Source organism: Ceratotherium simum, chromosome 10, assembly GCF_057802395.1.
Source record: "Ceratotherium simum simum isolate JZ-2026a chromosome 10, ASM5780239v1, whole genome shotgun sequence".
In the NCBI taxonomy this organism is placed as follows: Eukaryota; Metazoa; Chordata; class Mammalia; order Perissodactyla; family Rhinocerotidae; genus Ceratotherium; species Ceratotherium simum.
In genome coordinates, this window is record NC_141909.1 from 67,892,244 (window position 1) to 67,917,372 (window position 25,129).

The following is a 25,129-nucleotide window of genomic DNA, read 5'->3' on the forward strand; positions in this document are numbered from 1 at the left end:
ACCTCTCAAATCCTGCTGGAGAGCATGGCTGTTTTTCAAGTGACCCTAAATCATGCAAAGTAGAAGGCTGAAATTTGTTAAAGTGACAAAGACACTTTGGTTCTTTCCTTTCATCAAGCTGTGTCATACTTCAAATGACATTTAAAAGCCCTATTTATTCTAAAATTATATTTAACATTATTAGACACGGAAACCTCCCAGAGGGCACTATAATACTGTCTTTGTCTATAGGAAAGTTATAGCTATTACTAAAAGGAGATGCTACAAATTTCACAAATTCAATTCATGACTCCCATTAATTTTTTAAAGAGGTCTGCCTCTCAGGAAGGCAATTTGAGAGGTAACATTTTAATGAGCTCTATGGGAGAGTAGGTAATTCATTATCCCAAATATCATGTTTATTATGTTAATAGACTTACATGCTAGGGCAAGGCCCCATGCATATACTTTATAGTAAAAGTAAAACCCTTGGAAGCATGAGATTAGGGTGGTTTTAATTAAAATAATAGTAAAGATCCTTAAGAATGATCTTTTAAAATATGCAGCAATGTTTTTTCTTATAATTGAGTTTCTTCTTTTCGCCTGCCAAGGTTATTTAGGGATATCCTCTCCTCTCCAGTGTGTCACTTTCTTCAGTAAATGCATGAATAGAAATAAGAAAACTGAAAGAAGAGTCCACAGAAAAATTTTTGAAAAAAATTACATTTTATAAATACTAGAGGTAATAGATTAACCATTTATAAAGAGTGAACGCATCTATAGTCTGCCAACTTTTGTAACATCGGAACAATACATGTGGTTTTTAGCATATGGTTCTCATTACTAGGATAGAACTAGAACATTCTGATCATATGATCAATGAATCAACTATTCAATTTATTTATTTATTTTATTTATGTGTTATGAAAGATCATTACCTATATCTCATCAATTGAGTGATTCATCAGTTTGAATCTGCAATAGTTTGAAACAAAGTTAGAGATAGCTGAAATTTACATTCATCTCTCAATGAAGTGTATTTGAAGTAAACATACTTTCTAATTCAATGTAGATAATGACAGAATCATAAGGCTCAGATTTGAAAAAGGATTGTAGTTCATCTGTGCATCTTTGTGCCTCCAGACCTTAAATTTCCTAGATAGATAATATATGTCTTTAAAGAAGTTTATAGAATATTTTGTATCCTACTTAAGAATAATATTCACCATGAGAAGACTGTATTTTATATTTAATGTAAATTACAGTGCCATGGTTTAATTAAATTCTACAAGTATTTATTGAATATCTGTATAAGGTTAATCCTATACTAGGCCATGAAGTCAGGAGGGTTAGAAATTGAAGGACTGGGATAGAACTCTCCAAAGGAGAAAGACACACCCCAGTGAAACAATTAGGCATCGTGACAATGCGTGTGTCAGTCTTTGTGGTCCCAACCATAAATGCTAAAGGAGAAGACCTGAGAAGATAAAGTTCAGTGTGGAATGGATCATTTGGGGAAGGTTCAGAAAGAGCTGGGACTTGTCTAATGACATGGAAGGGGGGTTATATTTGGGTGGGCAAAGAGTAAATAAAAGCAATATTTTAAATGGAAAGAACAGCATGGGCAAACTCTGGAGAAAACTTTTATTATCTATTTCATTAGGAGAGATAAAAAATATTGTTCTTTGTGTACTGGGAAACTATTAAGCATCCATTTAGTCTTCTCTTTTCCAAGTTAAATAAACCCCAATCCTCTGACCTTTCGTTCAACACTCTTTTCCAGCGCTCAGCCTTTTCTGAGCTCTCTCTCTCTGCATCTCTTAGGAGCCATGTGGTCTGGTGGGTGGATCCTCAATTAGGAGTTCCAGGTTCTAATTTCCACTTCTCATTCTTCCAACTGTGTGGTCTTGGCCAGGTGCTTTCTGAGCCTCAGTTTTCATATGTGATTTAAGGCACTGGACTATGGTCTCTTTATTTCCCTCCATCTCAAAATTCTGAATCTTAAATTGTGAAGCTAGTATTCAATGTAATGTTCTAGCCATGTGGAATAAGTTTTAAAAGCTTAATTTCCAAGCTCCTTCATTTTATATTTCCTTTTAGCCTTTCCAATATCATAAGTACCTTTAAAAACCCTGAGTCCAAGAAAAAGTCTAATATCTACATAGAAACTGGGTTTCCTTGTCCTAGACTTTTATCAAGAAGAGTACCATTTGGTATAGGAGAAAAGTACCTCAACATAATAAAGGTCATATATGACAAACCCACAGCTAATATCATCCTCAATGGTGAAAAACTGAAAGCTATCCCTCTAAGAACAGGAACCAGACAAGGATGCCCACTCTCACCATTCCTATTTAACATAGTACTGGAAGTCCTAGCCAGAGCAATCAGGCAAGAAAAAGAAACAAAAGGGATCCAAATTGGAAAGGAAGAAGTGCAACTGTCACTATTTGCAGATGACATGATTTTATATATAGAAAACCCTAAAGAATCTACCAAAAAACTTTTAGAAGTAATAAATGAACATGGTAGAGTTGCAGGATACAAAATCAACATACAAAAATCAGTTGCATTTCTATACACTAACAACGAAGTAGCAGCAAGAGAAATTAAGAATACAATCCCATTTACAATTGCAACAAAAAGGATAAAATACCTAGGAATAAACTTAACCAAAGAGGTGAAAGATCTGTACACTGAAAACTATAAAACATTGCTGAAAGAAATTGAAGAAGACACAAAGAAACGGAGAGATATTCCGTGCTCTTGGATTGGAAGAATTAACATAGTTAAGATGCCCATACTTCCTAAAGCAATCTATAGATTCAATGCAATTCCTATCAAAGTTCCAACAACATTTTTCACAGAAATAGAACAAAGAATCCTAAAATTTATATGGAACAACAAAAGACCCCAAATAGCTAAAGGAATCCTGAGAAAAAAGAACATAGCTGGAGGTATCACACTCCCTGATTTCAAAATATACTACAAAGCCATAGTACCCAAAACAGCATGGTACTGGCACAAAAACAGACACACAGATCAGTGGAATAGAATCAAAAGCCCAGAAATAAACCCACACATGTATGGACAGCTAATCTTTGACAAAGGAGCCAAGAACATACAATGGAGAAAGGAAAGTCTCTTCAACAAATGGTGTTGGGAAAACTGGACAGCCACATGAAAAGAATGAAAGTAGACCTTTACCATACACCATACACAAAAATTAACTCAAAATGGATTCAAGACTTGAATGTAAGACCTGAAACCATGAAACTTCTAGAAGAAAACATAGGCAGTACGCTCTTTGACATCGGTCTTAGCAACATATTTTCAAGCACCATGTCTGACTGGGCAAGAGAAACAATACAAAAAATAAGCAAATGGGACTACATCAAACTAAAAAGCTTCTTCACAGCAAAGGATACTACCAAGGAAACGAAAAGACAACCTAACAATTGGGAGAAGATATTTGCAAACCATACATCTGATAAGGGCTTAATCTCCAAAATATTTAAAGAACTCATGCATTTCAACAAAAAAACGAAAACCCAATTAAAAAATGGGCAAAAGACCTGAACAGACATTTCTCCAAAGAAGATATACAGATGGGCAACAGACACATGAAAAGATGTTCAACATCATTAACTATCAGGGAAATGCAAATCAAAACTACAATGAGATATCACCTCAAGCCCGTCAGAATGGCTGTAATTAACAAGACAGGAAACAACAAGTGTTGGAGAGGATGCGGAGAGAAGGGAACTCTCATACACTGCTGGTGGGAGTGCAAACTGGTGCAGCCACTATGGAAAACAGTATGGAGATTCCTCAAAAAATTAAGGACATATGATCCAGCTATTCCACTGCTGGGTATTTACCCAAAGAACGTGAAAACACCGATGCATAAAGATACATGCACCCCTGTGTTCATTGCAGCGTTATTCACAATACCCAAGACTTGGAAGTAACCTAAGTGCCCATCAAGGGATGAATGGATAAAGAAGATGTGGTGTATATACACAATGGAATACTACTCAGCCATAAGAAATGATGAAATCCAGCCATTTGTGACAACATGGATGGACCTTGAGGGTATCATGCAAAGTGAAATAAGTCAGAGGGAGAAGGTCAAATACTGTATGATCTCACTCATTAAGTAGTAAAAAATAACAACAACAAACACATAGAGACAGAGATCAGATTGGTGGTTTACCAGAGGGGAAGCAGGTAGGGGAAAGAGGGCAAAAGGGATAGGTACATGTGTGTGATGATGGATTGTAGTTAGTATTTGGGTGGTGAAAGTGAGAACATGATGTAATCAATACAGAAATAGAAGTATAATGACGTACACCTGAAATTTATACAATGTTATAAACCAATGTTACCGCAATAAACAAAAAGAAAAAAAAAAAAAAAAAAGAAAAACACCATTGTATAAACTGACCTCAAGTACCAACCCAACCTAAGTAAGGAGAAAATTTATTTTTCTTTAAAGGTTAATGAGAATAGCTTTTGTTTCAACGATTTATGCTCATTATAAAGAATTCAAGCTATGAAAAAGTGAAAAAAAAATGACCCCCCTAGAATAACCATTGTAATGTTGGGTGATCCTCATCCCCAACTTAAGGAAGTATTTTTAGAATACATAACACAGAAACATAGTTACCAAAGATAGTTGGAAGGCAAAAGAACTTGATTAACATTTTAGTGGTTCTTTTCATGATGAAGAGTTATTTTTTTAAAACATTCTTTATCTCCCTGTCCCATCTCTTTCCTCCATGGCCAAACTTCTTGAAGGAGTACACGCCCAAGACTCTTATCCTCACAACATAGACACCTGACTTTGTTTCTGTCATTGAAACTGAACCTGCCAAGGTGAACAATGACATCCAAGTTGACAAAGCCAATGGAAACTTTTTAGTTTTTTGCTTTGTTTGACTTTTGGCTAGCATTCTTTTTTTTCCCCAGCTTTATTGAGATATAATTGACATATAATATATTGTGTAAGTTTAAGATATAAAATGTGATAATTTGATACATGTATATATTGAGAAATGATTACCACAGTAAGGTTAGTCAACATATCCTTCACCTCACGTAATTATCATCTTTTTTTTGTTGTTATGATGAGAACGTTTAAGATCTACTCAGCAAATTTCAAGTATACAATACAGGATTGTTAACTATAGTCAACATGCTGTACATTAGATCCCCAGAACTCATTCATCTTGTAACTGAAAGTTTGCACCTTTTGACCAACATTTCCTCATTTCTTCCACCCCACAGCCCCTGGCACCACCAATCTACTCTCTGTTTCTGTGTTTGCTTTTTCATTCCACATTAAGTAAGATCATTCAGTATTTTTCTCTCACTGTCTGATTTATTTCACTTAGCATAATGACCTCAAGTTTCATCCATGTTATCACAAATAGCACGATTTCCTTCTTTTTAATGGCCAAATAACATTCCATGATATGTACTGTCAGGCGCCACATAATGACATTTTGGTCAACAACAGACTGCATATATGATGGTGGTCCCATAAGATTAGTACCATAAAGCCTAGGTGTGCAGTAGGCTCTACCATCTATGTTTGTATAAGTTCTATGATGTTTGTACAACAAAAAGGCCTAACAATACATTTCTCAGAACATATCTTTATCATTAAGTGACACATGACTGTGTGAAATATACATATATATTACATCTTCTTTATCCGTTCATCCATTGATTGGAATTTAGGTTGTTTCCATGTCTTGGCTATTGTGAATAATGCTTCAGTGAGCATGAGAGTGCAGATATCTCTTCCAGGTACTGATTTCATTTTCTTTGGGTAAATACCCAGAAGTAGGATTGCTGGATGATATGGTAGTTCTATTTTTAATTTTTTGAGAAACCTCCATACTGTTTTTCATAATGGCTGCACCGATTTATATTCCCACCAACAGTGCAAAAGGGTTCCCTTTACTCCACATACTTACCAGTATTTGTTATCTGTTGTCTTTTTGATAATAGCCATTCCAACAGATGTGAGGTGATATCTCATTGTGGTTTTGATTTGCATTTCCCTGATGATCAGTGATGTTGAGCAACTTTTCATGTGCTTGTTGACCATTTGTAAGTCTTCTTTGGAAAAATGTCTATTCAGGTCCTTTGCCCATTTTTTAATTGGATTATTTGTTTATTTATTTGTTTTTCTTGCTATTGAGTTCTATGAGTTCCTTATATATGTTGGATATTAACCCATTATCAGATATATGGTTTGCAAATATTTTCTCCCATTCTGTAGGTTACATTTTCATTTTGTTGGTTGTTACTTTGCTGTGCAGAAGCTTTTTAGTTTGATGTATTCCCACTCACCTATTTTTGCTTTTCTTGCTTGGGCTTTTGCTGTCATATCCAAAAAGTCATTGCCAAGACCAGTGTCAAGGAGTTTTGTTCCTATGGTTTCTCCTGGGAGTTTTAGTTTCAGGTCTTACATTTAAGTTCTTAATCCATTTTGAGTTAATTTTTGTGAGTGGTGTAATATAGGGTTTCAGTTTCTTGTCTTTTGTGAGTGTGCATGTTAATTGATGTGCTCCCCACTCAGTTTTATTAAGATATAATTGACATATAACATTGTATTAGTTTGAGGTGTACAACATAACGATTTGGTATATGTATTTATTGCAAAATGATTACCACAATAAGTTTAGTTAACATCTATCATCTCACATAGTACAATTTTTTTTCTTGTGATGAGAACTTTTAAGGTTTACTCTCTTAGCAACTTTCAAATATACAATGCAGTATTGTTATCTATAGTTACCATGCTGTACATTACATCCCCATAACTTATTTATCTTATAACTGGAAGTTTGTACCTTTTGACCACCTTCAGCCATTTCCCCCCACCCAGTTTCATTCTTCTAATGTGAATATCCAGTTTTCCCAACACCATTTATGTAAGAGACTATCCTTTCCCCATTGAGTATTCTTGTCTCCCTTGTCAAATATTAGTTGATTGTATATGCTTGGATTTATTTATGGGGTCTTGATTCTGTTCCATTGGTCTATGTGTCTGTTTTTATGCCAATATCATACTGTTTTGATTACTATAGCTTTGTAATACAGTTTGAAATTAGCAAGTGTAATGCCTCCAGCTTTGTTCTTTTTTCTCATAATTGCTTTGCCTATTTGGAGTCTTTTGCAGTTCCACATGAATTTTAGGATTGTTTTTTCTATTTCTGTGAAAAATGCCATTGGAATTTTGATAAGGATTGCATTGAATCTAAAGATGGCTTTGGGCAGTATGGACATTTTAACAATATTAACTCTTCTGATTCATGAACACAGGATTTCTTTTATTTGTGTCTTCTTCAATTTCTCTCATCAATGTCTTATAGTTTCTGGTGTGTAGATTTTTCACTTTCTTTGTTAAATTTATTCCTAAACATTTTATTGTTTTTGATGCTATTGTAAGTGGAATTGTTTTCTTTATTTCGTTTTCAGATAGTTCATTGCTGGAGTATAGAAATGCAACTGATTTTTGTATATTGATTTTGTATCCTGCAAATTTACTGATTTTGCTTATTATTTCTAACAGTTTTTTTGGTGGAGTCCTTAGGATTTTCTCTATATAAGATCATGTCATCTGCAAATAGAGACTATTTTACTTCTTCCTTTCCAATTTGGATGACTTTATTTCTTTTTCTTGCCTAATTTCTCTGACAATCAAAAAACATAGAGTGGCTGAATGGACTGAAAAAACAAGACCTAACTGTATGCTGCCTACAAGAGACTCACTTCAGCTTGAAGGACACACATATGCTCAAAGTGAAGGAATGGAAAAAGATATTCCATGCAAATAGAAACTAACAGAGTGGGTATAGATATACTTACACTTATATACTCTGTCTTTATGTACTTATATAAAGACAAAAGAGACTTTAAGTCAAAAACTTTAACAAAGTTTATTACATAATGATAAAGGGATCAATTCATCAAGAGGAGGTAACAACTGTAAATATATATGCCCTCAGCATCGGAGAACCTAGATATATTAAGCAAATAATAACAGGTCTGAAGGGAGAAATAGACAACAATACAATAATAGTAGGGGAATTTAATACCCTACTTTCAGCAATGGATAGATTATCCAGACAGAAAATCAATAAGGAAACATTATATTTGAACAACGTGTTAGACCAAATGGACATAACAGATATATACAGAACATTCCATCCAACAGCATCAGAATACACAATCTTCTCAAGTGCACATGGAACATTCTCCAGGATAGATCATATGTAAGTCACAAAAAAAATCTTAGCAAATTTAACAAGATTGAAATCACATCAAGTATGTTTTCTGACCACAATGGTAGGAAACTAGAAATCAAGAACAAGAGAAAAGCTGGAAAATTCACAGATAGGTGGAAATTAAATGACACATTCCTGAACAACCAATAGGTCAAAGAATAAATGAAAAGAGAAATCAAAAAATATCTCAAAACAAATGAAAATGGAAACACAACATACCAAAACTCATGGGATGCCTCAAAAGCAGTTCTAAGACAAAAGTTTACTGTGATAAATGCCTACATTAAGAAAAAAGAAAGATCTCAAATAAACAACTTAACTTTACACCTCAAGGAACTAGAAAAATAAGAACAAACTAAGCCCAAAGTTACCGGACAGAAGGAGATAATAAAGATCAGAGCAGAAATAAATAAAATAAAGAATAGAAAAAAAAATGAAAAAGGTAAAAGAAACTGAGTCAGGGCCGGCCTGGTGGCTTGGTGGTTAAGTGCGCATGCTCCACTACTGGTGGCCCAGGTTCGGATCCTGGGAGCGCACCGACGCACCGCTTCTCTGGCCATGCTGAGGCTGCGTCCCACATACAGCAACTAGAAGGATGTGCAACTATGACATACGGCTATCTACTGGGGCTTTGGGGAAGAAGAAAAGGAGGAGGATTGGCAATAGATGTTAGCTCAGAGCCGGTCTTCCTCAGCAAAAAGAGGAGGATTATCATGGATGTTAGCTCAGGGCTGATCTCCCTCATAAAAAAAAAAAAAAAGAAAGAAAGAAACTGAGTCAGTTTTTTTTTTAAATATTAACAAGGTTTTAGACAGATTTACCAAGAAAAAAAGAGAAAACTCAAATAAATAAAATTATAAATGGAAGAGGAGACATTATAACTGTACCACAGAAACACAAAGCATCATAAGAGACTATCAGGTACAATTATATGCCAAGAAATTGGACATCCTAGAATAATGGATAAATTCCTAGATACATACAACCTACCAAGACTGAATCATGAAGAAATAGAAAATCTGAATAGACTAATAATGAGTAGAGATTGAATCAGTAATCAAAAACCTCCCAACAAAGAAAAGCCCAGGACCAGATGGCTTCACTGGTGAATTTTACCAAATATTTAAAGAATTAATGCCAGTCACTCTCAAACTCTTCCAAAGAAACTGAAGATGAGGGAATAGTCCCACACTCACTTTCTTGTAAAATTGCCAGCATTACTCTGATACCAAAGCTAGATAAAGACACTACAAGAAAAGAAAACCAGACATCAATATCCCTGATGGATAGTGGATGCAAAAATTCTCAACCAAGTACTGACTAGCATTCTGCAGACCACAGCCTCCTTCTTAAAATTCTCTTACTTCTCTGTGAGCTCCTCTACCTTTGTCATCCCTTTAACCATGGCAGATCCAGGGGCCTGTGCTTCGTATTCGTGTCCTCTCAATCTGTACACTCTTCCTGGGGGTGGTGTGAATAAGTGGAGGGGCATTCACATTGCATGATTTGAGCTCCCACTATTAAGATGATGACTCCTAAATCTTTATTTATATCCCTGGCCTACCTCCTAAATTACTTTTCCACGTACAGCTCTCTGGATGTTCCATAGGCACTTTGAAGTCAAAATGTCTCAAACTGAATTGATAATCTCCTTTCCCAAACTTGCTTTCCCCCTGTTTAGATGAGCTCTACATCTAAGATCATATTTGTTAAGACCTGAGCTGGGTGTTGTTTATTGGTAATTATTCATATCCAATTATTCATTGGTAATTATTCATAATTATTAATTATTCATTTCACTATCTTCTATGCTTTGCCCTATATTTCAGGAGCCAGAAACCTGGGAACTACATGTAGAATTCTGGATGTAATTGATATTCATTGAAGAAATGCACTTGTATGTGTTTGGGAGGCAAAAGAGAGGGAAAGCCATCGTCTCTCCAGCAGCAGTGATGGTTGACATGTGGCCGTTGGCAGATGTGAGTTTCGTGATGACTTGGCTTCACATTTCTCTGCGAATCACTAGTTTGGGGGTTGCATGACACCTATAACATTGACAGCTGTTTCTTGAAGCCTCCTGACTTCTGGATGGCAGTGACACCAGCTCCCTGACCTCCTGATTATAGTTGCAGTGATGTACCTAAAAGCTTAGTGGCCCTGACAGTCACTCCTCTAGTCTTTGCAATATTTTGCAGGCATCTAGTTCCCTTTACTAAATACGTTTGTGCTTGATATACTTTGTGTGGTTTCTTTTTCCTGAACTGAACCTTAACTGACATAGGTCCTGTTTTGTTCCAGCTCCTATTTTGCTTACTCTTTTCTTACTTTCCTTATTTAATTCTCATTTTAAAATCTTAAGAAAAATTTATCCTCATTTTATAGATGAGAAAACTGAGATTTAAGAAATTAACATGACTTTGTCTACTGCTGCTGAGAGGTAGAGCCAAGGAAAAAAGAATTTCTCAGCAGCCAAAGCTTGTAGGTGCTATTTCTTTGACCTCAGCTACCTCTAAAATATCAAAATCAACTCAGCAAGGCATAAATCTGAAAATCCTCATAGATCTCTTCCTCTTCCTCTCCAACCCCCTCTCTCATCTCTTCAAATACTAAGCCTGTTGATTTTCTCTACGGGATCTCCCTGCCTTCTGTCTCTTTTTTATTCCATTTCACTGCCTTGGTTTGGGCCCTAATAATCTTTCTTCTGGATTATTGTAGTTTAGCTTCCTAACTAGAATGCCTGCCTCCATTCTGATCTCATTTAATCCATCTCTTGCTTCTGTGTGGAATTAGAGTTTTAAAACAAAACTGATGCTACTCCTCTGCCTAAAATCCTTCAGCGGCTCTCCATGCCACTGGATGATGTCCAAACCTCTCAGCCAGTGTTCCAGCCTCTGCAGCTTGCTCCTGCCTCATCTACTGTGCATCTACCCTCTCTTGGCCCCCAACTCACACTACATTCTCCTTTTCTGTCTCCCCAACTAGAGTAGGGCAGGGGCAATGTCATCTTTATCTTCGTAACCATCTTTGAGCTTAACACATTGCCTGGCACCCAATAGGGGCCCAATAAATATTTACGGAAAATAATGGATGAAGGAAAAACATATGATTGTGGAAACCATAAAATCCTTCAGACTATCGTTAAAAATCCAGGAAGAGGCTGAAAGAAATTTATCCCAGGGTAGAAACTATAATGCAGTCATAATAATAATGGAGAAACAAAAGTATCCTGGTCTAGTTCAGCAAAGCTTGTCCTGGTCAACTTCTTTGGCGAGATACTCCTCTTTCTGCATTTTCTAGCTTATTTTTTTTTCTTTCTCTAGCTGATAACCTATACAGCACTTTAACTATTACATTTAGAGGATTGCATCAGAACAGTACTGGCTGCAGGTTGTTCTCTGACCACATCCCTCCTTACTGAATCATTCTTCAAGATGTTGTCTCTGTCTTTCACTTCTTTTTTCCCATTGTACAGGAGTAAGAAAAATTAAATTATGTCTTTTTCTGCAAAGCACAAGCCAATTATATGTATATTCCATCAAAATAATTGTCATCCTTCCTTTCTTTAACCTTGGATAACACAGAGTATTGTAACCTATTAAAGTAAATATTTGTTTAACAGGTAGGGTGTTTGGAACTAGAGAAGGTCCAAATAATGAGTCAAAAAGATTGCTTGAAATAAGATAGATGGACTATATAGAGGAACATGAGTTAAAGTCACCAAGATATTTCCCACCTTGGTTAATGCTCTGAGCATGGGTGGTGGAGTCAAGTGCCTGAGTGTGAACCCCATTTCCACCACTTACTGGGGGCATCACCTAGGTAAGTTGGATAACTTCCTCAAGTTCTAGTTTTCTCCTTTGTAAAATAATAGTACCTGCCTCAGAGCGTTGTTATGAAGATTAAGGACAATAATGCAAATAAAGTGCTCAGCACAGTATCTGACAAAGTCAGAGGTCAGTAAATGTTGGCTATCGTTACTGTTATTACTTGAGCTTGTACCTGTTAGCACTGCGTTTGTGAGTAATAAACCCACAACAGGAGTGGCTTAAACAAGTCAGAAGCTGGTTTCTCTTTCACATAGACATGCCTGAACAGAAAGCCCAGAGCTGCTCCTCAAGGTCCTCAGGGACCCAGGCTCCTTCCAGTTCACTACTCCACCATTCCTAAGGTGTGACCTTCATCCTCACGCTCCAAGATGGTGCCAGGAGCCCCAGCCATGTTCTCAGCAGCAGGATAGAGGAAGGGATACAATAAAAAGGGCAAATGGTGGTATGTCCTACTAGCTATGTTTTAAGGAAGCGTGTAAGAAGATGCCTGAGGCATTTTTGTCCATAATGTATGAAGGACTGACCTTCATGATCATACTACCATATTTCAAACTTTTAATTTTTAAAGCATCACAGAGTTATAGCCTACAATCTACTGTGGCTCACTATGATCATGGAATCTTTTTCTCTTGTATATTAATACTGATTAACTAAAACATAAAACAGTATTACTAAATTGAATATCAGTCAGTGTTTTGCATCAGGCTCCCTTTGAAACATTGTTGTCACAGTGTTTTGGATGTACCTGAATTGTTCAAATTTTAAACTCTGCACTCCAAAATATGACTTAAAGTCCCATTTGTGAGCCAGTGCCACATTGAGCCCATAGGGCGAAGCTTACATTGCAGGCTGATTGTATAACAAACACTTCCATTGAGAGTGCTCTGGGGCAGAAGTGGCTGGAAAGGGAGTGTGACAGAAAAGCAAGGTGAGGTGGCAGGAAGATCAGTTTTGCTCCAGGATTCACATGAATAATAGATGCAGTGTAATACAGAATAAAATAATGGTAAAAAGAAATGTAAAAACCTGCTGAAATGACAGCAACTCAAGGTCACACACCATGCTGGGGACGTACCAGTGGGATGAATTACTGCCATCGGAAGTCTGAAATGTGGTTTCTGTGCTCCCCTTCTCTGTTAAATGACTGTTACTTGGCAGCTACTCATTAACACAAGCAGTAGGTCACTGGATATAAGGCAGTAACTGGAGTGTAATATTTCTTGGTCTATGACATGTTATCTTTTGTAACTGATCGAAATGGTACATCTAGGGACATCTTATTCAATATTTCTAATTATAATAAGATCTCTGCTGATTCAGATTTCTAAATCCTAGGGCTGCTGCCTTCGCATGGTGATCAGTGGATCCCAGTCTTACAGAGTTGATGCAGAATTAGGTATATTCAGAAACTAAATACAAATTCATTACCAGCATAATTGAGCTAATTTTGAGAAGCATATATATTAGTACTAAATATAAGTCATAGTAGTGACTAGGATTCAGGAACACAAAATAATTATTCTAAAAAGGACAGAATCTTGTTTTTGAGTTGAGATATTTCTTTTAAATCAGTTCTGCTAGCTGCTATAAGACATGGGTTGATGGCGGTTGACAGGATAATAGTTTTCAGATGACAGACTCACTACCCCTTTGGCTCATTCATTAGAGAAGCAAAAGAGTAAATGAACATTGCTTTTTCTTATCTAATGTTTAATGAGTATTAATGAGCTTCTTGTGAGTTTCTAATATAATAAACTATAAAATATAAAAATGAAATTTAACTGTGGCAGATACTTTCAGTTGCCTATTAAATGTCTCCCCTTTTCTTCCTTGCTACCGGAAGTAGGATTTTATTAAGGGCAGGAACATTTACCTAAATGTGTGCTTACAAATCCTCTTTTGCAGTTGGAAGTGTGTTGCAGTTGTGGCCAACGAAACAAAGGTGGAATTTGGCTGAGCTTTCTAGGACAGCATTTGCTCTCCTGATAAAAATGGACAGCTGCAGCTGACATTGCTCTTTCCTTGCTGCTTTCCTCATTCCTTAAAGGCATGATGTCTGGAGCTGCAGCAGCTATCTTGCAATCTTGAGGTGAAATGCATGAAGTAAAAGACCCGAGAATAGCTGACTCTGGCTCTGATATCTTGAAAGCTGACAATGCCAGCAGCTTGCTACCTTCAAACTTCTCATGGGTGAATCCCACCTATTTAAGTCACTGGGGTTGGGTTTTCTGTTACTTACAGTCAAGTGCATGACTAATCAAAACCCAGGCCCAAATAGAATTTGTTGCTAATTGGGATTGCCGTAAGAATAATGTAGAGTTGGCTAATTCAGTGACTCATCAATTAGTTAAAAGGAAGACACAGACCTTATTATTAAAGCTGGACTGGTAGGGTGTATTCAAAATTCTGGGAGTTATATTTATGCTGGTTACTTTCCCTTTACCATCCCACAGATCCATTATGTGCCCTCCTCAACTCTCCTCTGTGCCCTAGGAGGCTGATCCTGTGAACTGCATTTCCCGACCCTCTGGCTACTGTTTGGGTTCGACCAGTGGGAAGTGTAACAGATTCTCAACTCAAGAACTGGATTTCCCTTTTTAGAATAACTATTTTATGTTCCCGAATCCAGTGACTAGGACTTAGTATTGATTTTAATACTAACGTATTTGCTTCTCAAAGTTAGTCCAATTATGCTGTTAACTTGAATTTGTATTTAGTTCCCAAACATACCTAATTCTGCATCAACTCTGTAAGACTGTGATCTACTGATTGCCATGCTAAGGTAGCAGCACTAAGATTTAGTGATTTGAATCAACAAAGGTTTTATAATCAAATAGGACTATTGAATGAGATGTGAATAAGGTACGTGGTAGAAGAGAGAAGTTGGGCTGCGTCTTCCCTGCTCCCTCCCTGCTTTGAGCAGAGTTATCTGGCAAAATCTGGATTCTTCATGTAGGTTCTCTCCCACAGCTTCAGTTCTCCCTGGTTCCTGAAATGTCTTGCCTTCCCTTGCTCCTTCGGTCTAAGGGTGGCAACCACTTCTTCTGTGGCTAGTTTTTAGGGGTGTCAACATCTTTTGTCAGTTCCTTATCACTACCCACATTTTTATGAAATTTCTTTGAACTGCCTGGATTGGATTCTGTTTTCTGCCAGGACTCTGTCTGATATAGTATTCCTATACCTGAATTTCTAAAATTGATGTTAACTTATTTGATGAAAACCATCAAATATCTTTTAAAAAATTGTCTGGATTTGGCATGTGACTTGGTACACTCACTGAAATTTTGTTGATTTGTGTGGCTCTGTGAGCAATGTAATCCATTAATACAAATTAGCTTATTAGGGGTGACTTTAATATTTGCTAATTTATTTGTATCCCATTCTCTTTTTATGGCAGTGATGAACACTCAAAGAAATTTCAAACTTTATTTCAACTGCAAATATAGGTTGCCTGGAGTTAGGTATTCTGATCTAATACAGTATTTGCAGAGTCATTTTATAATTATTTCTAAGTTAATGCTAACAACCCTCCTATGAACAGGGTTAATATTATTATAATCATTCTTTTAGAAGTCTAGTTTCTGAGCAAGGAAGAATAATTTGCCCCAGGTTATACCACATGCTGATTAAATTAGGTCTAGAACACAGAGTTCCTCCTTCTTGTTCTTGAGATTACTGCTTTAGCTTCTCACCCAAAAAGTAACACACCCTCTAACATTTGTTGCATATCTTGCCTTACTGGCAGCAAGCCATCATATTTAGTGTATGCTTGTTGATTGTTTCCGATTGCTCTGATAATGCCAAGGAATAATCCCATGCACCACTGAACCCACAGCTACAAAGATGGAGGAATAGAGATGGCTGAGGTAGGAGTAGAATTTTCTAAAACTTCTATTAGTTTAACTGTGCTCCCTAAGAGAGAAGTGTCCAAGGAATGGCTCAAAGGCCAAATAGTGCCCACCTTTCTTAGTTCAATCATTTAATTTAATCTTTTTAGTAAAAATCTTTGGAGTTGTTTCAAAAGGCGACAAACCCAATTAGCCTATATGCACACATTGAAACGTTTAATTACCTGACTACTTACCTGCTGGCAGGGATTTTGAAGTTTTCTAAACATGGAAAGGCTGAGTCCACTTGCTGTGTGTGGGACACTTGCCATGAAAGGAAGAAAAGATTCCTTAGAAGACTCTGTGCTGTGATCTGTACAAGTCATGTTCACTGTATGATGTGATAAAGATGATAAGCTTTGTTTGTGGTTCTGCCCTTAACCATTGCCAGTTTTTGTCAAAAATGGAACTCACAATCTTCTCCCCAAATTGTTCCTCTTCCTGAGTTTCCTATCATCTGTCCCCTTGCCCGTATATCTAGGAGTCACTTTTTACTTCTTCTTCATCTATGTCTTGTACAGCCAACGGGGGAAACGGTTTGTTCTCATTTTTCTTTCCTGAACTGCCTGAGTTCAGTGAAACCATGGATTCTGAAGAATAGCAGAGAGCTATTTGGGATAATGAAATCACAATTTCTTGAGAGATTCTCAGATTTTGATGTATATGAATCATTCATTACCTTTCTGCAACTCCTGTCTCTTCACTTGCTCACTAAGGGTCAGAGTTCCCCAGGGATCCATCTCTGGCCTTCCATTTTTCTTACTCTCTTCTCTTTCTGGGTGACTTCTCTCACATGGATACATTCTGCTGCCACTTGTGCAGTGATGAATTTAGCATATCCCTCTGCGGAGCTACAAACCCAGCTGCCTAACTACCTACTGAGCATCTCCACTTGGACATCCTGCAGGCAGCTCTCTCCCAATCTGGTCCTCCTCCTGTGTTCCCTGTCCTGATGAATGGCACCTCTGCCCTCTGATTCACCTAAATCAGAAATCCCCCTGGAGTCATCACAGTCCCCTCCCTCTCATTTGCAGCCATGCACCCTGCCCCTAAATAACTGCAATCCATTCTCTCTGTTCCTTCACAATGGCCACTGCTTTATTCTCCTTGCAAGGTTACTGCAATAGTCTCCTAATTAGTTTCCTCACACCCCGTCCCTCCTCAGGTCCCATTTCCATGAATCTTTTACGCTGCTGTCATTCTGTTCATGTCATTCCCTGCTTAGAACCCATCACTGAGTACAGAGCAAACTTCTTACCTCTTCCTTTACCCACACGGTCTTAATGATCTGGCCACTCTGTAGCTGCATCTCCTGCTAGTCCTCCACACGTGCGTGCCCTTCTGTTTGAGTGAACTCCCCAAACATGCCCTGCTGATTCTCTGCTTTTGTGATTTCATACTTGACATTTCTTTGCTTCAAATTGCCTTCTCCATCTTTAAATCTAGCGAACTCCTACTCACCCTTCAAAATTCAGTGCAGTATCACTTCCTCCAGGAACTGGTGCCTGGAACCCTGATTGATGTTTAGGGGATGTCTCCACTGGGCGTCCATCCATAACTCCATGTGAATGCCTCTAAGACAGCAGTGATCACACTGCACTGTAGGAATGAGTATGCTTCTCTCTACTTTCTCTAGGTTTCATTTGAGGGCATTCACAGTATTATTTAAAAAATTTAATTTCAATTTGTGTCAAAGTTTTGCATATACATACTTTTAAAAGTCAAATATTTCTTCAATGCCTATTATGAAAAAAGAAATTAAAAGTTTCCAGGCCCCATCCTCTACCCCTCTGTTCGTTCACGTCTCCCTTCCCTTTCCATCTTCTTCCACACTAGCAGGCAACCACCTTCATCCCTTAGGTGTTTCTTTTTTTGTGGTTACTTTCAAATCTCTAAGTAATATGCCTACACTTCTATTTCTTGATTTTTACATTTTAGATTTTCTCTATTGACTTTCCTTTCTGGGAGATAAGGGTTAGTTCTTTCAGCTCCCCTCTAACTACTTCTCCTGCCCTCATCTTCCCAAAATAGTTACATCACATTTTTTGGTGTCATCTTTCTGAAGATATGCCTTCTATCGTCCTATTCCAACCTGGACTGGTTTCTTGCTCAGCCCATCCTAGCCCTGGCCCCCTCTTCACAAGCATTCTGGGGGTTCCCTTTGCCCTGTCGGATGCCCTGTGGTGTGGAGTCCATGTTCTTTTTTCCCCATCCCTCCTTATTTTTCTATTCCATCATTTTGGAGGACTGCATCCTCTGATTGTTTCCTGATTAAGGGCACATGGTAATAAAATATTTTAGACCATCACTTCATTAAAGTTTTGCAAGGTATGGAATTCTGGATGGAACTATTTCCCCCTCAATTTTTGAAGGCATTCACCCCTGTCTTCTCTCTCCCACGTTGCTGGTGAGATGTCTGATGTCAGTATGACTCTCATTCGTTTTACATTTCCTGTTCTTTTTTTTTCTGGAAGTCATTAGAGTTTTCTCTTTGAGCCCAATATTCTGAAATTTCACAATGCTGTGTCTTGGTTTGGGTCTGTCTTCATCCATTGTGAGTAGCAGATAATCTGGAAATTCACATTCTTCTTGTGGGAAATTTTTTTGATTTTTTCTTCATTCCTTTCACCTTTTCTGGAACTTTTATTATCTGGATGGGTTCTCGTCATTGTTTTTATCCTTTCTTTGCTATTTTCCTTCTCTTGATTTTGCACTATTTCTCGGAGACTTTCATCATTTTATCTTTCATCCCTAATAGTCAGTCGTTCATTCCTATTATCATTTTTTTTTTAATTTTTAAGAGCTCTCTCTCCATTTATTCATTTATAAACTTTTTAGTTCTCTGAATGTTTCCTTCTGTTCTTATTTCATTGATGAAATCTCTCATGTCTCTGAGGATATTAATGACAGGTTTTCTTTTTTAAAATTATCTCCTGCTTGCATTGTTCCTGTTTCATCTGAGTACCTGCTTCCCCCATTTGTTTGCTTTAAACCTCAGATGTCCAGCAATATCTTGGCTGGCTGGTCATATTTAAGAATGAGGCTATCTGGTTGCTGAGTGGAAGTTCTATGCAATGTCAAGGTTTGTAGCCTGTTGGGCTTCACTTGAGGGTGATCTGTCTGGCCTGTTTCTCTGGGGCCCCCCAATCCTTCTCCCTTAGGCTGGTCAGATCCTCCCCCCAGAACTATCTTCCATTCTCCTGCCTTGAGGGGCATGGACCTGGCTCCTAGTGGTGGGGATATTAACTGGGAGGGGGTCTCACCATTCAGGAGACTTTCACCTAATTCCTGTTTTCAGCATGGTCACCCCATCCACCGTCAGCTGTGCTCTGTGGCCCCAGTCCAGAATACGAGGGTTCACCCTCTCCAGAGAGTAAACCTCCAGTCTTTTCCAGGCTGCTTCTTAAATACTCTTTTAACCAACGTTGCTGTTTTCAGCCTCACTTTTACTCCTCCTTTTGGAGGTAACTGGTGCTGCCAATTCCTGACTTGTCCTGGGGTTCTGTGGTGCGAATCACATTGCTTCTTGGTTCCCTCCTTCTGCTAGCATAGATTTCAGCTGTCTCTGATCTAAAATGTCAGCTACTTCTCCCCCATTTGCTTTTTAGCTTCCATGTTTTCATGACTGTTGCTCAGCTCCAGTTATCTTTGCCCCTGTGGTTTCTGTCTTTAGCTTTCATTTAGTGGGAATTAAAAAGGGAGCAGACATAAATGCCTGAGTTAAATCCCACTTCTTTACTCAGTATAGCACTTAGAGTTTTATTCCCCAGCACCTGGCCTTTAGTAGACACACAGTAAAAGTTTATTGGAGGGAGAAGTGAAAGCTTCTTGTGGAAAGGAACCCTCCGGTTATGTCCGCATTCCCTGCGTAGCTGTGGGTTTTGGTTCCCAGAGAAACTGCCAGAGGGGAAAGTGAAACTATGTCTATCAAGAACATATAGTATTCCTGGACTTTTGGTGATGAATCTTTGTGCCTCAGGCCTATCGTGAAAAGTCTGGTGATGTCTCTGAAAGTGGGCAACACTGGCTGTCTAGAAGTCCATTCTCTTAATCTTGGTTCTGGAATTTTGATGTGTTCTGATGGGTATAGCCTTCACTCTTGAGACTAGTTCAGTCTGTGAAATACCAGGATAGTGGGCATGAATTTTAATCTACAGATTTGAGTATAAAAGTTTCACATTCTTTTAAAACCCTAAATCAAGACTAATCTTCTTCAAGCTCCCATCCCACCAGGTTACCAGCAAATTCCATCTCGGTCGTAATGGAGACCCCTTCCTTTATGTCTAGGCGGACAGAGTGTTTGAGCATCTAGGAAAGAGCCTCTCTCACTCCTGTCTGGACTGTATCCAAGCCCACACGGCCCAGAGGAGGGCCAATGTCGAGCACCGAGTCTGTGGTTGCACCTCCACGGCCACAGCAGCCAGTGTCCCATACACAGTATTCCTGATGCGCCCCTTAGAAGTTCTGCCACCTGTTAATGTCTCTACAAGGGAGTGGAGGGACTCGCCAACCTCCTCCCCCATTCCCTTTCCCAGTACAGGAGCAGAAGGAGCTCATGGAATCTCGTTCAAGCTCCCAACAGCAGTAACCTCCTCCTCTTCTCCTCCAGGATTCTCCTGCACAAACTCCTGTAGGTTTAGAAACGTGGCACTGGTCTTTCTTCAAGAGGATGTGAAAGTATGAAAGGGTAAAGCTAGTCAGTTTTTTTTTCTTTTCTCATTGACTGACCTGGAAAAACCAGTATTCTCAGAAATGATCAAAACTGATGATTAGAACTAAGATTTTGAGCCCAATTGAGAGTGTGTGTCTGTTGGAAACTCTTCCGGCTGCATTGAAGTCCACTTGCTTTTCTTCTCAAGGAACAATTGATCGTGCTCCTCCTCCCATGCTAGTAGATGCATCCTACAGAAAGATTTCTGTACTTTTTCTTTTGTTCTTTCTAGATTAAATGCTTGCCGGGTGCAGAGGAATAAAACACTGAGGGCTATGCTAGTTAAAGAAGTTGGATTTAACACAGGCATTTATCTGGTGAGGGCTGAAAATAATATAATTGCCACTCAGTTCCTTTTCATTGTTTATAGGGTGAATTTTTCTAATTTTTCTTTATAGATTAAATTCCTTTCTTGTTTCTTGTTGTAATTATATTTTGAGGGATGAAGAAAAGTAAATATTACTTTTGAGCAGTGGCTCTGGACCTTGACTGTGCGTTGGAATCATAGAGGGAGTTTATAGAGTAGTAAGCTTGGGGCCCATTCTCAGAGACTCTGCTTTAATTAGCCTGGGGTGCAGCCTAGGCGTTGGATTGTTGAAAGCTCCTCAGTTGATTCAAATGTGCAGCAAAGGTTGAGAACCACTATCTTAAAGAATATTAAAACTGACATATGTAAAAGTAGGTGACTTATTCTACCTTAAGTCAATCAGCAAGTCAGTAAGTCAGTAGCAGAAATTTAGGGGGTGAGCATTTAATCCCAATAAAAATTCTGGGCACAGAAGTGCATTTTACAGTGTGTTTTGGTTTGTGTTGTATGAATGTAGCCAGCACAACACTGCCTGCCACACAGCTGTTGTATGGGAAGTGTTTGGAAGCAATTAGGAAGTCGTTTTCCTGTTATGCGTTGCCCCAGAATTTTCTTCACCCTTGCCAGTTTTCAAGACAATATTTGGCTTCCCCAAATGTTTATTTCCCCAGGGTTCGAATTCAGCTCTCGCAAATCATAGACTTCCTGGAGTGGGCTGATGGACGTTGAGATTTTCTCAGAAGGAAACAAAAGCCAAAGGATGTTCCTGGTAGAGAGGGACTGGGCTTAAATGCATCTGCTGAAAGTACTGACTAACCATCTTCATCTGTCCTCTCTTCTTTCTGGAAATTCACCCTATAGCTCTAATACTACTTTTGATTTGCTAAATTTTTTTTGTCATAGATTTTGTCCCCAGTCTTCTGATAATGCGTTCTAATTTCCCTGAGTCTGATTCTCAACTATAAACATGAAGTCCTGAATTAATTTTAACGAACTTGTGCTCTGTATGTTAATTGCTATTTTGATCGTGAAGCCATGGCCCGATAGAAGTTTTCATTTGAAAAAATAATAATGTGATTGATAATTGATGTATACGTAGGGTTTGATCACACTCCAAACTGTGACAAGGAGAAACCACGGAGAGCACTGACTGTGATCTGCAGCACTGGATTTATCAGAGAAGACTGGAAGGAAGTGTTGACTGTCTTGACTCTAAATCAGGAGACCAGAGCCCTACTGCTGCTTCTGCTGTGCAGTAACACGCAGCCTTGGCAAATTCAATTCTGTAACCGTGCCCCTGTTTCTTCATATAAAATAGAGTGCATGATATCTTCCCTGCCTACCTTCTAGGGTTGTTGTGAAGACTTTTTTGAAAAAGTAACTTTTTTTTTTACCACACCACGTTCGCTAGGATGCAGGGCTAATTTCATTTTGCCAGGGCTTCTGAGTAGACACTTAACCTAGATGGTGGTATTCAGACTTGAGTTTGCATCAAAATCACCCGGAGGGCTTGTTAACACAGTTTGCTGGTTCCCATCCCCAGAGTTTCTGACTCATTAGATGTGGGCAGGCCCCTGAATTTGCATTTCTAAGAAGTTCCCAGGTGATGCTGATGCTACTGGAGAGGGGACCACACTTTGAGGACTGCTCCTCTAGAGCGCGTTCCCACAGATGCCGGGCACTGCAGACCCTAGTGTTTTGGGCTGAATTGTGTCCCCCACAAATCCATATGTTGAGCTCTAACCCCCTATGGGACTGTCTTTGGAGATAAGGCCTTTAAGGAGGTAATTAAGGTTAAATGAGGCCCTAGTATATTGGGGGCCTAATCTAATGAGACTGATGTCCTTATAAAAAGAGACAGACAGGGATGCACTCACAGAGAGAAGGGCCATGTGGGGCACAGGGGGCAGATGGCCATCTGCAAGCCGAGGAGAGAGGCCTCAGGAGAAACCAACCCTGCTGGCACCTTCATCTTGGACTTCCAGCCTCCAGAACCGTGAGAAAATAAATTTCTGTTTGCAAGCCACCCAATCCATGGTATTCTGCTATGGCAGCCCTAGCAGACTGATGAACATAGTAAAGAAACTTTTGGTTAATTGATGGTGTATTTTTCTTTCACTTTCTGCTCTCATCTTTTTTAGCTTCCTCGCAGCTGACAACACTGAGCTCACCCATTTGTCTGCGCTGAGCTTCTCCCTGACTCTCCTGCCTCGCTTTCAATCCTCTTCTGTGCATTTACAGCCTCTTGACTAGGTCTCTGCTCTTTTGGCTGCTCCCTGGTGACCCATAATTCCATGCTGCCTTTTAGTTTTTCTGGAATGCTGCCTGCCCTATGGGCGAGACACCACGCAACCTCCAAGCCTATTCTTGCCTCTAACTCTCCCTTGTCCCCGCCACAATTTATTCATTCTCTGTACATACCTGAGAACCACTAGGTGACAGGACTAAACGGATGGTCTAACCTTAAGCTAAAGTGTTAATAGCTGATAATATGTTACCCCACTGGGATCATCTAGATTAATCAACACTTTGATTAATCACTTTGTTGCATACTTCTTGGGTGCCAGATCCTGGGCTAATTACTGGGTGCATATTGGTGAGTAAAACATACATTATCCCTGCTTTCGTGGAGCTTACAGTTTTGAAGAATGAGGAACATGAATTTCAGACAGTGTAATGGGACCGGTAGGTGGAGGAGATGCCCCTTTGCTACCTTTAAATATTAGTAGGGAGAAAGCTGAGGCCTGTCGCTGGGGTCCTTGAGTCTCCTGCCCCTTGTGCCCACCAGGGCCAGTTCTGCCACCTTTTCTAGAGCTCTGCTCACAGCAGAGTCAGCTGTTGGGTGAAATTGTTGGGTGAAATTGATGGCTTCCAATTCTTGGGCCTTGAAAAAAAATGTATTATTTTAGCCAACATTTATTGAGTGCTTACCATGTGCCCAGGTCTGTTCTAATAACATTACATATATTAATTTACTTAACCTACATCAGCCCATGAGATAGGGACTACTGTTATCCCATTCTGCAGATGGAGAAACTGAGGTACATATGGGCTACATAATTAGCTTATGGTCACGCAACTATTAAGGGGTGGGGTGGGGTTTAATGTGAAACGACCTTATGCCCAATGACAGTAAACGGTCTCCTGTATGCCCTGTCATTTCCCTGGACATGCTCCCTGTTCTTAAGGTGGGTTATGGAAACTGCAGAAGGAAGACATGCCTGTCTTTTAGTCATTATTTTAGGGAAAGACATTGTGGTTTTGTTCTTCAGAATCTGTTGAACCGGTTATTTATAGTAAGTACTAAAATGGATATGTGCTATTAAAAAAGTACAGGTATGTAACTTCACATTGTTGCAAGAACACTCATAGCAGCCTTCCTGCTTGTAAATGTGCTTTTCTGACTTTTGAACCACCGGACTACAAGCAAAATCTCCCAATCAAAATGCTTCCGTGCTCCTAGCATACACAAGCTAATCCTAAAGAACTGTTGGCCTACACGATGCCTCAGTGACTCAAGTGAGATGTCGAGACATTTTATAACCACACAGTACAATTACCCAAGGGAATGAAATACATACAAAATACTAAAGTCATACCTGTTTCAAAAAGAAGTCTACAAGCTAGAGCAAGAGAGTGACAGGCCCAGAGAATTTTGAGTCAGATAATGTAAAAAGAAAATGTGGGTGACTTTGGAAGATATGCCTAGTCTCATTTATTGCTTTTACCTGCAGTCCTGCTAGCTTTTGAGTAATGGATTCCTAACTCAGGCTACCCACTGGAATCACCCGGAAATCTCTTAAAAATCCTTATGCCTAGGCCAACTCCCAGATCAATGATATCAGAATCTCTGGGGGGTAGGACTCAGGCATCACTATTTTTTGAAGCTCTCCAGGCAATTCCAGTGTACAGCTGAGGTTGGGAACCACTTGAGAGAGAGAGGACCAGAGGCAAAATGCAATGCTTTCCTTCCCACAAGTGTTGAGGAAATATTAATGAGCATCTGACATTTGCCTGGTCTCCATTACCTGGGACATTCTGCGGTAATTTATACAACAAGTAATTTAATTAACATGATGGAAAGCAAAGCACACCATGAACACCTAGGTCACTTA

General features: G+C 38.8%; 2 long non-coding RNA genes across 2 annotated transcripts in view; one reads left to right on the forward strand and one right to left on the reverse strand.

Annotated features, from left to right (window-relative positions):
- Positions 1-25,129, forward strand: part of LOC147916166 (uncharacterized) — a 92,740-nt gene that overhangs the window by 55,514 nt on the left and 12,097 nt on the right. Inside the window, exon 2 of the long non-coding RNA XR_015553470.1 lies at positions 10,112-10,261. This is a non-coding gene — a long non-coding RNA (uncharacterized LOC147916166). The remainder of the gene's footprint in view (positions 1-10,111; positions 10,262-25,129) is intronic.
- Positions 1-25,129, reverse strand: part of LOC147916167 (uncharacterized) — a 162,109-nt gene that overhangs the window by 9,194 nt on the left and 127,786 nt on the right. The gene's annotated exons all lie outside the window — the stretch shown is intronic.